General features: G+C 33.2%; 1 long non-coding RNA gene across 2 annotated transcripts; it reads left to right on the plus strand.

The window, feature by feature from the left end:
- Nucleotides 1–1,285: 1,285 nt before the first annotated feature.
- On the plus strand, nucleotides 1,286–17,214 carry LOC130053946 (uncharacterized). 2 transcript variants are annotated; one of them, XR_008802164.1, is made up of 4 exons: nucleotides 1,286–1,576; nucleotides 7,554–7,766; nucleotides 13,398–13,468; nucleotides 15,292–17,214. It is a non-coding gene; the product is annotated as an uncharacterized LOC130053946 (long non-coding RNA). The 2 variants fall into 2 exon arrangements; XR_008802163.1 differs by lacking the exon at nucleotides 1,286–1,576 and adding an exon at nucleotides 3,234–3,449.

Consider the following 17,214-nt stretch of genomic DNA (forward strand, 5'->3'; position numbering starts at 1 on the left):
AATATTAACTTTCTTTCAAATACTGATTCGATATACCTTTTGTATTTGTTTCACAAATTTTGATGCCCTTCCTCATATGAAAGTTTATTTATTGTAAGTGACTAATGACCGGTTGCTCATCTTGGATTTAAAGCTCGGATTATTGATTCGAGGTCACTTGTTGCACAAGGGAAAGACTTAATAGGCGAGTACGGCTCAGACTTACCGTAAATTCTAAACCAAGGGTAGAGGTAGTTTAAATCCAACTTGACATCGTCAACCTACACCACAGGCATTTATGCTTTTATATTATTGATATAGTTTCTAAAAGAAGAGAACAAATTGTTTGAGACCGAATTACACAAAACCGGTTGAGATTTCAGTTGCCTGCTGGATGGATCAATATAGACTTTACAATTTGGTTAGTATCACATTTGGTCTGAATTCAGGTCACAAAGTTACTCAGGTTTGACAATTGATTAACAACTTTTTTCTCCGTTAATTCATGTGTTATGAGCTTGTTTTAAATTTTCTTGTTTACATTTCTATAATTCCGATTGATCAGCAATCGGAGCACATGAAGTGATTTTAAAAGAATCATTGTAAGCTTTCTATTCTGATGTCACATTGATGTAGTAAGCATTCTCGTGCTTACCAGTTTTCAAAAACATACTATTCCAAAAAGTAATTGCTAACATTCTGTGAATCCAAAGAATGACATATCGATTGTTGTAGATGACGATATTGTTAATTGTTGACGAAGATGGCAAATTCTGTGTCGCTGACGTCACGTGTGGTATACAGGTCTGCTTTGTGGAACCATTTTGTTGATATCTGCTCCAAAGGCGAGATATGGTGTTTTGTGCAACAATGAAATCTCTTGCAACTGCAAATTGTGACACACCTGCTTCCAGTTGAGTTCAAACGCGACATTTCTCAAAAAGCGGTTACTTTAAAACAACCAACGCAATCAAACATTGACAACCCGTACATTTGATAGATTACTGGTGCCTGAATCACGTGCATTAGGGATTTACAACAACAGAGTTACAGAGACTGATTTTAGAATTTTATGAAAAGATGTTTTATTGTCCTCAAATTCTATAGAATATCTATCCAGTAAACAATAGCATTAGATGTAATAAGCAGTAGTCAGGGGAGTTTTAAAAATTCTAGACCAAAAAATGTATGAATTTCTTTTATGTTCTTGAAAGGATTCAATTTTTGTTTAGGTACCTATATTCCTCCAATCTCTCTCTCTGTGTGTGTGTGTGTGTGTGTGTGTGTTCGCGCACTATGCCGACACTTACGACACGTATAAGGTTACACACGAGCAACCTACGACATTTTCAGAACCTACGACACAAAAGTGTGTCGTAGGTTTGGAGACCCCTTGAAATCGGAATTTTTCATCGTGTTTTACCCAGAAAATACAAAATTTTGTATAGTGTGAGTTTCCGGGTTACACACGACTTTTGTTACACACAACACCGAGCCATAATGGGGTGCTTACACACTTTGCATCCTTGCCACATTCTCGCGCATGCGCAAATTCAACTTCCTAAGGAAACGAGGTCGAGTGGATGACAATGCAAATGTAAGTGTTTTTGTTTATTTAATTGAATATAAGTAGTCAATTAATGATTTAAAATTGATATTTTTGTTCCCGTCCGTTTAGTTTGAATACATTGGGGTATGTGATGTATCGTTATTCTGCAGTAATGGTGAGAAAAAGTAAGTTGACCTTTGACACGACTAAGATACAATTAGATGCGTGTAAGCTTAAATAGTTCAATGGTTTTCATTTTCTGTATGTTTTTGTGTTTGTTTTATATCATCATGATTATCTTCAGTATTTTGGTTTATCATTGATTTGACAAAATGTTTTACAAATACAGAATCAAGGAATAGTTAGAATTTCCTCTTCAATACAATATCGGTGTACACGTTTTTTTTTTAGACATATGAACATCGTTAAAAGCAACAATTCTCTAAATATTAAATGAGAATTGAATTATTATACACAGTATATTTGTCATTCTTTGATGAATATGCATGCGTATCTTAATGTATAACATTGATATATAACAAACTGACGAACAACTGGAATTTCCTCTTTAGAATATTCTATCTTAGCTTGGCAAAATATTTTCAATATTTTCAAAGATATAAACCCCGTTTCAAAGCGACAATATCAAAGAAAATTAAACAAGTACATAGCTCCAAAAAATTGGGTCTTTATTACCACTATTTTTGGATATTATTAACTGGTAACCGGTGGATAGCTCCAGCCTCTTTCCCCTTAATAAGGAAGGTGTGGTCAAGCGCGGTTAAACAAGTTCTTGGGGAAAATATTGTTTACCTTATTTTAAGAAATTGTTTAGATTTCATTTTGTTCCAACATCGACCAGTTGCAAAGATTTTGGGTTAATTTATCTGATGGTTGACTTTACGCCATGGCTATAAACAACTTTATATAATATGTTGATTTATAGGCGTTGAAAGATATTTCCAAATAAAGGGTGTTGAAATCAAATGGGACAAGGACATTTAAAGTATGTGCGGTTCAAGTGTCTCTCATCAATATGAATAGAATGAAAAATAAAGTAATTTGTCCCAAAATGAAGTCCCCCCCCCCTTTCTTCTCTCCAACCCCATCCCCATTTGTGCATGCAGCTAGATCCAGTGTTTTCATACCAGACCAAATTCATGTTAAATTATCAGTGTTTGTCCTGTTAAGAAGATATACTTTTTAAGTAAATGGAAACTCCAATCTAGTTCACTGAATTTATGAAAAGGCAAGAGCAGATCCGGATTTCTCTCTCTCTCTCTCTCTCTCAGAGTGTTGCCAAATCGGTGTAACTTACATTAAAAAAAATAAAGGGGTTTCGGTCAAGGGCTACCGCTATTTTTAGAGCGACCCTGAACACTAGCGACAGCGATCACCGCAACACCGGCACCAGAACATGTACAGACTGTTCAATCGAGTGGGGAAGATCCCCAGGGCTTTTTGTAAATTTCATATAAAGTTGCAGAAATGACATTTTTTATCTTTGTTTATTTTTTTACTTATTCAATTGTAAGAAATCAGATACTATTTATATGTATTTCTAAAAATAAAATTGAAAAAAAAATAATAAATCCATTACGAGATTCGAACTGGGTACATGTTATCGTGAGTTTCATAGACATCTCTAACGATTACATAACAGTGTTTTAATCTTCACACTCTTGTTATTTCACACTCTCAAATAAATGAAGTTATGTAAATCAATTTTGTGTAGCCTATGTTTCAAAATATTATCTGTATTTTGCACCATTTACAAATGTAAAATAGTATTGTTAAAAATTCAGAAGTTTTTGAATTTGTCAGCACTTGGAGATTATTTTTCTCGTGCCGTAGACCGACTGAAGAAGAAAAAAAAGGGGTCAGATTATTTTCTTAGTGCTGTGTTTAAAGTTATGTATTAGTAAGTATAAAATGAGGATATCATTGTTTATAGACATCAGTCAGTGCTGCATATATACATGTATTACCATTGTCTGTTTGTCTGTTTACCAGTATTTACAGGTATCTGAATTTTTAATCAGCTGTTAATCTGTAAATGGATACAAATAGAAAAATGGGAGGGGGGATGCATATAGATAGATATATAGTGTATTTATCATCTATTTATAGAGATAGAGTTTTTTCCTTTTATTTATTTATATATATTTATTGATTAAAATACCTGTGCAGTATAATGAGTATTGCCCATGTCTGTTGTAGGGGTAGTGGTAAAATAGTATGATATACATGTATGTATGATATTTTAATAATATTAACAATGAACCTACATTGTAATATTTTTGCCATAGTGTGTATATGAATTCTAGGTATCAGGACAACTCGCCCCCAAGACAACTCGCCCTCAAGACAACTCACCCCCTCATCGGGACAACTCGCCCCTAAGACAACCCGCCCTCAAGACAACTCGCCCCCTCTTCGGGACAATTCGCCCCCTCTCTTGAGATAATTCGCTCCTACATATCATACATGTTTACAATTATTATTTTTGGTCTAAATCCAAGAGGTGTATTACCAAAAATTAATGAATTTCTTATAGGTAGTATATACATCACAGACAATAAGACGTGTTCACATTAACACCGAACTTCATGTCTTTTTATGCAAGACGAACGATTTTAGTGGAAATCCAGTGTTTGGGTTCAGTAAATTCATCATCACTTTTATGTACATGTAAAATATATAATTTCAGCGGAAACAAGTTAGCGTTTGGTATAGGGAGAGTATTAGCTTGGTCTACAGCTGACGTAGTATAATTATCAATAATCTGCGTCTGTTGTTAAATCTAATTGTTTCATTTCCCCCAAGCTGTTATAAATTTACTTCAAACGTTATGAGTTACTCATCATCAGAGTTCTTTACACTTTGAAATCACCGCGTAAAAAGAATCACACTGCGTAAAAAGAATCAGTAAAGCAAAGCCGTTATAAAATTTCTAAAATGGGAATTTTATTTTTCAACGGGTATTAGTTGAGAAATGCATTAAAAGATAATTACATGTATCAGAATATTCATGCTTCACCTTTACACTTATGTATACTATATCGATAAAAGAAACACCCACACCCTCAAAATTTTCTCAGTATTAGAGACATTTAATCAATTACCTGAAGATCAGTAAATATAATTTTCCTTGCCAATTGATTTATGAAAAATATAACTTTCTGAAATGCAATAATTAAATATATGTATAATTCTATTAGAATTTACCATTCGTGTTAAAGTATGAAAGAAAAAGACGTATCTTTATAATTGTAATTGTAATTAAAAGATTTATATAGCGCCCTATCAACATTATTTCTCTAAAGCGCTTTACAAATGTGAAAGAAAAGATAATATAAAATCGATGTGCACATACATGTGAATAAAATATTCATAGTGTCAGAATTAAAATGCATAAATATTATTATTAATATATAGCGATATGATATGATTACCATAATAACATATGAAACAATTTAAAACAACCCTTAAGAATAATTAAATACATAACAAGGACATAGGCATAATAACAAACAGCAGGGGGTTTTTTTTTGGGGGGGGGGTGTTTGTTTTTTGTTAACAGCACTGTAAGAGCTGTATGTAAGAGCACTAAGTATATAAAAATAATCACAAATTAAAAGCTAATTTAAAGAGATGCATTCTGAGGTCCACTTTAAAATTAGACAATGAAGTACATTGTCTGAGTTTAAAAGGCAGAGAATTCCAGAGACTCGATGCAGCTTTGTCCAAACGTCGATCCCCATATGTTTTCGTACGTGTCCGAGGTACCTGGAGAAGATGCAGAGATTCGGATCTTAGTGATCGTGTGGGATTGTAAACTGTAAGGATATCCTTTATGTAAACTGGAGATAGGTTGTTGGGAGATTTGAAAGTATGAAGGAAGTATCTTATATTGAATTCTGTACTCAACTGGGAACCAGTGAAGATCTATTAGAACAGGAGTAATATGGTCGGATTTTTTTGAGCATGTTATTAATCTTGCAGCTGTGTTTTGTGCCCTCTGAAGTTTGCTGGTGTGTTTAGAATGAACACCATAAAGCAATGCATTTCCGTAATCTAATCTGGATGTAACTAGCAAGTTTACTAGAGTTTTACATACTTCATCATTGATAAATGTTAAAAGTGTAAATAACACACACAAAATAAAAATAAAATGTGATAATATATTTATATATAATATTGGGGGCAGGGTTTGACACTAAGGCACGCCCGACCGACCGAGACTACTAAATGATAGGTCTGGTTGGGTAAAATGTTTATTTACTAGTCCGACTGGTCGTGTTAAAAATATGAACAAATTTAAGAAACTTTACTTTAAATCATAAAATATTTTATTCATAAAAAAAATAACTGTAAAGAGTTTGCGAGCAATTTAATGAACCGCATGATGACATAATCTCTATCTTTAGTTCTAATAAGTCGCGGTCGTAAGTGATGTTCTACGACATCTACACATTGTTAATGTGTGTAAAGTTATGTTTTGGTTAAATAGAATTATTGAATTCACTTTCATTGAAAAAAACACCAAAACAGTTCATTTGAATTGAATATAAGAAAGTGTTTATTAAACATATGTGCGGGAATGTCTATATAATCAAATATGAAATCTCGTCCTCAATGAAAGCAAAAGATGTCTCAAGAAAGAAAAAAAAAGGAAAACGTTGGGAAGAAACAAAGCAGCTAGGGCTTATGAAATAGAAATTTAAAAAAAAATATTGAGGTCAATTTATTCTAAATGGATTAAAGAATTTCCGTGCCGGTAAAAATTTAATGAAACTGAAAATAGGGTTGAAAGTAAAAGCATCAAATTGAATGACGAGATTAAAGATTTTTTTGAGACAATTAAATGCATTTTAGTTCAAACTTAACGTTTTTCATTTAAATTAAGTACATGTATTTAGATATGGAGAATTTTATAAAAAAAAATTCTGGAACGTTGGTCAGGGCTAGTGGATGTAAGGTCAGGTCTAGCAAAAATCATTTTAAGTAGCCCGATTGGTCTAGTGCCCCAAAAAGTTAATGTCAAACCCTGGGGGGCGAGTGTCTCAAGAGAAGGGGGCGACTTGTCCTGAGAGAGGGCGAGTTGTCCTAAGAGGGGGCGAGTTGTCTTGGGGGCGAGTTGTCCAGCATTCGAATTCTATTGGTATCAATTATATAGTAGGCCTAGTAAGAATACTATTCTACTTCTATTCAGTAGAAATAGAGCAACACATACAAGAATATTTAAGCTTACATTTATGTATAGTAGTCTGGTACCACTAAATATATTAAGTTGAGTGTTCATAATATGTTAAAAATTCAGATCATGATGTTTATTTACATGTCAGAGGGCATAAACATGCACCATACTTTTCATGAAGCACCAACACTCTTCATGAAGTATGCTGGCGTAAAGCGCAGCAGTTCAGGGTACCTGTAAAGTGCGAAACGAAACGAAATATACCGAAACGAAACGAAATCCACCGAAACGAAACGAAATATGTCGAAAGGAAACGAAACCCACCGAAACGAAACGAAACCTACCTAAGCGAAATGAAACAAATTGTATAACCAAACTCTTTTAATTATAATAATTAAAAATGGCATCTTAGGCCCCTGTGAAAGTTACCACATATCAATAAAATTCGCCTCCCCTTTGATGTAGGCCTTCGGCTTAACTGATATAATTAAAAGAGATCGGTTATACAATCTGTTTCGTTTCGGTAGATTTCGTTTCGTTTCGGCGGATTTCGTTTTGTTTCGATTTCGTTTCGCCCTTTACAGGTACCCAGCAGTTCATGCCCTTAAATACTTTAAAAAATTAAACTTATTTCTTAAATATGCATACATGTATTTGTACTTTAATAATCCATGTTTAGGAAATATTTCCATGTTATATATGTTAATCATATGTGTCACCATGCAATGTTAGATTGAAAAATAATATAAATACATGTGTATATGCAAGCTAATGTTTCATTAGATTCTTTGCATTTGATTTTAATGTCAAGTTTCTTTTTCATAGTTGACGCAACAGATTATGAGATACAGATGAAACATGCAGGGAACCATGTAAATGATTCTGAAAGTGGCTACCCAGGTGCTGTTTAAGGAAGCTTGTAATAGGAGTGGAAAACCACCCAAAAACTATGTGTCTCAAAATGCCAGTAGAGACATAGAAAGAAGAGAGGAACTAGCTGGGATATCATTATGAAGAACCTAACCTCCTTGGAGTCAAGTATGTGACAAATTATTCATATAAATAATCATCCATGTCACCATGAGATCGAAATTAACTTTTTAACCACAAGAAATTTTAGGTACTGTATTCTTTTCCTACTAGGCTCCAATTCGAAATTTAACCAGCATTTTTCTATCGATTGCTTTTTTTCAGGAATTTAATAAACTAAGCACCCCTTTTATCAAAATAAATGAGAAGAAAGTGCAATATCAAAAACAAGATTGGAATTTCTTTCCTTTAACATTTTTAAATGAATTATCAGGCAATGTATCATTGGTGGGGGTCATAGGGAACATCTATGCAGCATGTACTCACTATCCAGAGGTCCTCCACCTACAATTTACAGCATTATGTGGCTTGAACCTTAAGACTTAGTGTGTATTTAATTCTCTCTCTCTCTCTCTCTCTCTCTCTCTCTCTCTCTCTCTCTCTCTCTCTCTCTCTATCTATATATATATATATTTCTATTTACTCAATCCTGTGTGTAATCATGCTTAGCAACTATCCAGTATGTTTCTGTGTAACATATTCTCAGCCATGCGGATGTTTTTCGTTAGATGTCATTTTTTTCCCGACGAGTGAGGGGAAACCATCCCCTTACGAAACAGCCTGTAGAGAAATAAATGTTATGTGATTGAACTCAATCTGATCATCAATTTATATATATAATCCAAATAGAAAGAGTTGATATCACACAGTCAAAATAATTAAATAAAAAAGCAGGAAAATATGCAGTTCCAAAATATATTCAAATCGCTAGTGCTTTCTGGATTTTAACATCCATCCTCAGGTGAATACAAATATTGAATACAAAGTTGTTTATCTTATATTGTTGTATATGTATATCTAAAACATTTGGAGATTTCATCACAGTGGCTCATCACAAATTAACCCTCTCTCTTCTATATTTACATGGGGGGGGGGGGGGGGGGGGGGGATCTGGTATCCCAATAATCACTCCTTCAAATTTCTATTATGTCTCCTTTATTTTACTGACATAAGATTTTACGACCCCTCTCAATCGATCAGAGAAAGACCATAGTTTGTAAAAATACTTAGAATATCTGTTCGCACCAACAATATATTTGAAGGAACAATGCATTTTCTATCGTTTTTAAAACCACAGGAACTTTTCATCAATCACTCAGAATGGAAGACAGACTTGCATTGGTCAGTTCAAGTTGCTCTTCAGTTAGGATGTGTGAGAGTAGTTTAAGCAAACATCCCCCCATTTAAGAAATTATGTCATTGTGCTTCTGCACAACTAATCATAATCTTACGTTCTAAGTTTTTATAGTATGTACCTGGAATATGTCAATATAATTCCATTTTTCTCATTCATAAGAGATTTACCAGTTATCTAAATATTACGTATGCAACTAATCAGAATGAAATGCTTGACGTGTGCATGTGTAGGTATTCATATTGTAAATCAACAGCAAAAAATCATTTTAATTTAATTACCCTTTAATAAGAAAGTTGTGGTCATTTCAGTACCAAAAAATGAAAGAAAGCAATGCACGTTATGTGCATATGTCAATCTGTAATTCTGTTGATGTCATCCAACAGGTATTTGTATCATGTACATATGATTAGCATAATTAGTTTGAATTTCATGTTTGCATCATATATAAGAAAGCTGTGGAGATTTTGAAATTGTCTAATCAAAATTTAGCACAATTGTGCATGCACATGCTGGCTAGTAATTTTAACCATACCAATCTGTAAGTGCCAAGACATACTAAAATCCTCAACTTCAGAAGAATTTAATGAAAAACATAAACATTATGGTCCTTGAAATATAGAAAAAATATAGAATCTTCAAAAGACAGGATATGCATATACTGAGTGTTGGCATTTTTGTATTACACCAATCTATATAGATACACATACTATCTACTATGCTGTGATATCAACTCATTCACTTTATTCATAAGAAAGTTACAGACATTTTAGTATTAAATCCAATCAAAATGAAATTTTGCATGCATGTGCAGATTGGTCATTTTGAACATGCAGATCAGTTAATAAATATCTTAAAAATAAAAATCTTAAAAATTACAAGTCTTAATTAATAAATGCCTACAATATGAATATTAAACAATCTCAAAGAACAAAAAAAAAATTAGACTGATTCCCAAGTTAGTGTACCAAAATCCAATGCATGCACATTCAGACTAAAATACTATCTTTCTGCACATCCAAATGATATACATGTACGTACAATCATCTTAAAAAGATTGCATATAAAGGATCTCTTGTATAGTTATTGAGAACAGAGTATACCCTAAGTTCTGGGAACATAAATATAAGGAATCACTGTCTAGTTTGTCAGGGTATATGAGGTGATTAACAAATTAACATCAACTGAAAATATGAGAATTCATGCATAACAGCTTCACCGTTTATATAGTTTGCATGCATGTATCATGTTCATACTTTTATGGGATCTTTGTGAATTATGTCAAGGATTTGGATGATTTGAATATATTATAAAAGTGGCAAGAATGAAAATAACATGTTCTGCCATATTTTTGTTTTCGACAGTTTATTTTATTTTTCAATGCGTTGTTTTACACCAGTTTTATAACGTATGCAATGCAGTGTACACCAGTTTTGGACAAATGAAATTGGTCTTTAGTTTGCTTCATCAATATACAGACTCTATTTCAATTGATTATATATTAATAGTGAGTCTCATGCCAGTATAAGGCAATATACATCTTTCTCACATAATCACTAGTGTGAGACCAACTCAACCCATGTGAGACAGCCATACAAGATTTTTCTGCCTTACACTGCTAAGACATATCTTTGCTTGTGATGTACATATGTATGTCGTATATTTTCTGATTTACATTACACGATAAAGAAAAATAGTTTGTATTGTTTTCTTCAAATTTCAATTTGATATATATTATGTATAGCTTTTTTATGGACAACCTTGGGTTTTGTACTTTACACTTATATTGTAAACCATTTTCAGGTATGCTGAGATCTTCATACTGTGTAATTAATTTTTGCATATATTCAAAGAAGGATTTCAATAATTTTGAATTTTCTCAAAGCTCTTGAATTAAAATACTGAACTGATAAAATGTGAGAAAAATAACACTTTATTATTTGCTCATGTGGGATAGGGAAATTCCACCTCTGGAACAAGATTCACTGCTTAAGACTCAGCAAAGTCTCGTCCTAGACTGCAAATCTTGTCCCCTTGGTGGAATTTCCCTATCTCCCATTCATATGAATGAAGGATTCCATTTATCACACACATGCAATGCACACGTGATATCATGCCAATATACATATGCATTTATCACACATGTAGCAAGTTTCAATGTTAGAACACATCTGATATATGCAGTGAGTTTTATGTCAATATATATTTATCACACACATGCAGTGAGTTTCAGTGCCAGTACACATTTGCACACATGTAATGAGTTTCAGTGCCAGTACGCATTTATCACATGCGTGTAGTGAGTTTAAATGCCAGTACACATCACACACATGTAGTGAGTTTCAATGTCAGTACAGATCAATACACATGTAGTGAGTTTCAATGCCAGTACAGATTTACCACACACATGTAGTGAGTTTCAATGTCAATACAGATTTATCACACACATGTGAGTTTCAATGTCAATACATATTTATCACACACATATATTGAGTTTCAATGTCAATACATATTTATCACACACATATATTGAGTTTCAATGTCAATACAGATTTATCACACACATATATTGAGTTTCAATGTTAATACAGATTTATCACACACATATATTGAGTTTCAATGTTAATACAGATTTATCACACACATATATTGAGTTTCAATGTTAATACAGATTTATCATACAGATTTATCACACACATGTAGTGAGTTTCAATGTCAATACAGATTTATCACACACATGTAGTGAGTTTCATTGTCAATACAGATTTATCACACACATGTAGTGAGTTTCAATGTCAATACAGATTTATCACACACATGTGAGTTTCAATGTCAATACATATTTATCACACACATATATTGAGTTTCAATGTCAATACAGATTTATCACACACATATATTGAGTTTCAATGTTAATACAGATTTATCACACACATGTAGTGAGTTTCAATGTCAATACAGATTTTTCTCACATTATCACCAGTGTGAGATTGACTTTACCCATGTGAGACAGCCATGTGAGATTTTTCTGTCTCACACTGCTGCGGCGTCATTTGATTGTGACGTCATATATTTTCTATGATTTACGTTACACGGTGAAGATTTACGTTACACAGTGAAGTAAAAATATTTTGCATTGTTATCTTTGAATTTTAATTTATATAGCTTTCTGGCGGACAATCTTGGGTTTTTTAGTTTACACTTACAGTGTAAACCATTTTCGGGTATGCTCTTTCTGCCTATCTAATTAGTTTTTGCATCGAAGTTCAAATGAAGATTTTGATAATTTAGAATTTTCTCAAAGCTCCTAAATTTATACACTAAATTGTAGGTAAAATGTGAGAAAAATAATCCTTCATCATTTACTCATGTGGGATAGGGAAATTCCACCTCTGGAACAAGATTCGCTGTCTAGGACTCAGCAAAGCCTCGTCCTAGACTGCGAATCTTGTCCCCTCGGTGGAATTTCCCTATCCCACACTCGTACTAATGAAGGATTCTATTAATCACACACATGTAGTGAGTTTCATTGTCAATACAGATTTTTCACACACTTAAACTGTTAAGTGAGTTTCAATGTCAATACAAAGTGATCAATTCTTTTGAGAAGCCTGTAGTAACCAACCATGTTGATATCCAAGAACTTTTTAACATTGTTATCTCTTTCTAAAATATTCAAAGTTTATATTTGGATTTCAAAAATCTTTTGTCTCTCAATCAACACATTGAAATTTGGTTTAAAGCATGTTGAATTTAGTTTCACAATCTTGATATGATTTAATTGTGATGATTTCAAAAATAACATTCCTACTCACCACCCTGCACCTCAGAAATTAAAATGTAACTTAGAAATAATGAATGCATTTAAAAAAAAGAAGATTTAAAAACATTCAATATTTAAAATGATTGGACCAGTATTTCCTAATGTGAAATAATGTTAACGTGTACTGTGTTGTGCGGCGTGAAGACAAAATGTTTGGTAATAAAATAAGGTTATATTTAACAAGGAAAAAGTTTTTGAATAGGTATTGACCATATATTACACAGATAAGTTAAATAGGCAACTTAATAAATTTCAAATGATTAGGTCACTAAAGATCATTTTGGAAAGATCAAGGTCACTCAACATGTACCTTATATAGAAAAGAACCTTTATTTCAAAAGTTATATATCATTGTGCAAGTCATTTGTTACATGAAGTAGTTCAACTTCATTGGTTAGATGCAGTTTGGGGAAGCAATTACTAATATTCTTGTTATTGGATTTCACTCAAATAGAGACATCAACACTTGCCCGAGTCCCCACATACACAGGGTGGAAGTAACTTGTTTATGTGTTTGGAAAACGCGATATGTATATTACATATTTAAAGTTCATTTACATTTTGTTAATAGTAACTTACAGCAGTACAAACATTTTAAAGCTTTATCTCTTCAATGTTGTAGACTATATTCAGAGGGAATGCAGATACTGAGGCACCCTAGCTCATCTAGGAAGTCGGGAAGAAAAAAGCGAGGTATTTGTATGTCATAATTTGTATTATATTTTGTTATTCCCAAGCAAATGAAGTTTAGGAGGGTATATTAGAATCGCCATGTCTGTCTGTTGGTCTGTCTGTCTGTCGATTTGTCTGTAGGCATAATTTTGGCTGTACTCATTTTAGGAGACTAGCTAATGGAATTTTCTTAAAATGTGTACACTCTCTCAAATCATAAAGACATATAAAAATCTGCACCTAGGGTTTTCATAATGATTGGACAAAGTTTACTTAATTTAGATCATTTTGTTGTTTTTTTGAAATTAGAAAAATTTTGAGCCTTGTTTGCTTTAACTTAAGGGTATGTCCTGACCTTAGCAGAGGGTCATTTGGACAAGATTACAGATATTTTTATGCCCCCTAGATCAAAGATCGGGGGGGGGGGGGGGGGGGGGGGGGGGGGATATTGTTTTTGTCCTGTCTGTCATTCTGTCTGAAACTTTAACCTTGCTAATAACCTTTGAACAGTAAGAGCTAGAGCTTTGATATTTCACATGAGTATTCCTTATGACAAGACCTTTCCGTGGGTACTAAACCTTTTGACCTTGACATTTGACCTACTTTTTGAGAAAAAATTGACATTGGTCATAACTTCTAAATGGTAAATATTAGAGCTTTCATATTGTACATGAACATTTCTTGTGACAAGATCTTTCTACTGGTACCAAGATATTTGTCCTTTTGACCTTGGCCATCTTCAGAATTGGCCATTATCGGGTGCATTTGTGTTTCACAAACACATCTTGTTTGTCCTTGCCATAAATTGCAAGATGAGATAAACAGGAGAATAATATACTAGGTGCAGAGGTTGCTTGTGTTCAAAGAATGTGCAACAACCAGCATCAGATGATAATCATTTTGACAAGCTAGGTCAAGGTTTCTGGGTGTGCAATGCAAAATTCTTCTCTATAATGTAATTTTATTATGAAATAACTTCAGAAAATTATACAAGATTAATTAAAATATGATCAAAGAAATGTCATGACCCTGAACACAAGTCATTCAGACAAGTTTAGGGGCACAGTTTAGGAGTTTCAGATTATGAAGTCTTAGGAATGTTAATATTCTAAGTTAGAGGTGCATGGAGAAGTCATACTTGACACAGAGGCTGCTTATAGCCAAGAAGTATGTCATAAACCTTATGCCCAGGTTATTTGTAGAGGGTCATGATCACATGACTCAAAAGTCAAATGTTCTTTAGGCTGCACCAATTTAATGCTGGGATTTTGGACAGTCATATTTTTCTGTTACTCTACTCAAAGTTTACTCATGACCAGACTTTTGGACCAATGTCATTTTTGGGAAGGTCAGGCTCACTCAGAATATACACCTTATATATAAGGAAAAGTGCCTTATTTCATTAGTTTTTAAACAAGTATGGATCATAAATCGTGCAGATAGGTAATAGGCAAATGGCTTTCAGACAAAGGTCACTCAAGGTCATTTTGTAAAGGTCAACATCACTCAACATATACCTTATATATGATAAAGAAACCTTCATTCCAACAATATATCAACATTTATTGAGCATTGTGTGAATCATTTGTTATTTGAAATAGTTCATTCAGGTGAGATGTATTTTGGGGAGCATACATCAGTTTTATCAATATTCTTATTTTATATTAAATATCTATTGGTAGTTTAATAAAGGTTTAGGATAGAACATTTAAAAAATATATTATTGATTTGAAATCATTTACTTTAAGTTATGGTAAATGATAGAGAAAATGAGTTGGACAATCTTTCAAGAAACTGTTGTACAACTGTTTCAAGTGATATGTACTGTCCATTCTTTATTACAGCCAATGTTCAGTGCCACACTTGGACCACTGCAGAAAAGGCAGCTTTGTAAAGACAATTTGAGACTTTCATCAAACTAGGAAAAACTCTGGCTCAGGTTGACTGTCTAAAATCCATTTGGAAGGAGAAATCGCTGTCCAGTTTAACATGGTGTCGTGGAAAGTTTGCTGTTAAAAAAATTACTTCCTAGCAGAGGTGTTACAAAGAGTTAATCCAATTTTTATGCCCCCTCCATTTGAACGAGAGGGGACGTATATATTGTTTTACATGACTAATTCGGTCTGTAGAGCAAATCTTGTCTGCTCAATATCTAATGAATTCTTTTGCTTGACTGTTTCCAAACTTGGTACAATGATTGCCCCTAGATAGTGAATGAACCATATTAATTTACAGGTCACAGGGTCAAGGGTCAAACTGGACACAGTAAGATATTGTCTGTTCAATATCTTGAGAACGCTTTCCTGACAGACATCAAACTCGGTATACTGGTTTCTTTTAAGAAGTAGGTGGTTTCTTTTAAGAAGTAGATGGTTTCCTTTAAGAAGTATATGTCCCATAATGTCCCATATTCATTTTGAAGTCACAAGGACAAAGGTCAAACTGTACATAATAAAATATTGTCCACTGAATATTTAAAGAACCAACCCTTTACCTGACAGTTACTAAACTTGGTACAGCGGTTGCCCCTAGAGAGTAGATGACCCCTACTGATTTCCAGATCCCAAGGTTGAAGGTAAAATTGGACATAGTAAGATACCGTCTGTTCAATATTTGAGAACCATTCGCTTGACAGACATCAAACTTGGTTCACTAATTTTCCTTAAGAATTAGATACCCCATGGATTTTGAGGTCACAAGGTCAAGGGTCAAACTGGACATGACAAGATATTGTCTGCTCAATATATTGAGGACTCTTTGCTTGACAGATATCAAATCAGGTACACTTGTTCTACCTAAGGAGTAGATGACTCCATTTGATTTTGAAGTCACAAGGTCAATGGTCAAAATGCTACGGACATAGGTATTGTCTACACAATATCTTGAGTTTGCGTTTCTTGACAGACATCAAACTTGGTACACTGACACATCATAAGTGTAGATATCTAGTATTCATTTTAAGGTCAATGGTCAAACTACTCTGGACATCAGATTTTGTCCATTCAGTATCTTGAGAACCCTTGTTTGACAAACATCAAACTTGGTAGTCTGGTGCCGCCTAAAGAATAGATGGCTCCCATTGGTTTTAAACTCTCAAGGTCAAAGGTCAGGACTCAAATAACTGGTTATTTGAAAATATCTGCTCAGTACCTTTAGAGATCACATATAATGGTTGCCTCTGACTAATAGATACATTGTAACTTTTGCTACAGACATTCTAAATGATCATTTTCAATATTGTAATATGGAGGGCATATGTTTCTTAAATCTTTCTTGTATATGGTTTTGATACTAGTTTTATATACAAGATGTATTATCAGCATTTGTCATTCATTGTACACCATACATTGGTTCATTCAAAATTGATAAATATATAATCAACAGCAGTACACATGAAATAATTCTCCATCTATATCTTGAATTGAACAAAAAGTTTAATGGTATTCCAAGGCCTTATATTCATGTGCGATTGAAAGACTGAATGAATATACTAAGATAATATAACAGTATTTAACTAAAACTAATTGCAGTTTAACACTAATGTACTTATAATGTAATTGATAGTACCATGCTCTTACTTGTAACTTGTTTTCATTTATATTCAATAGATATTTCAAGTTTGATAGCTAACTCAAATTTCAAATATGAATGAACATTAAGTGTCTGCTGTTTTAAGACTAAAGAGTAGCTTTATTTACATCATATGAGGTTTTTTGAGCTAAATTGATCAGCTTTGTATGCTTATGAAATAAATATGTACACCTATA

Source organism: Ostrea edulis, chromosome 4, assembly GCF_947568905.1.
Source record: "Ostrea edulis chromosome 4, xbOstEdul1.1, whole genome shotgun sequence".
In the NCBI taxonomy this organism is placed as follows: Eukaryota; Metazoa; Mollusca; class Bivalvia; order Ostreida; family Ostreidae; genus Ostrea; species Ostrea edulis.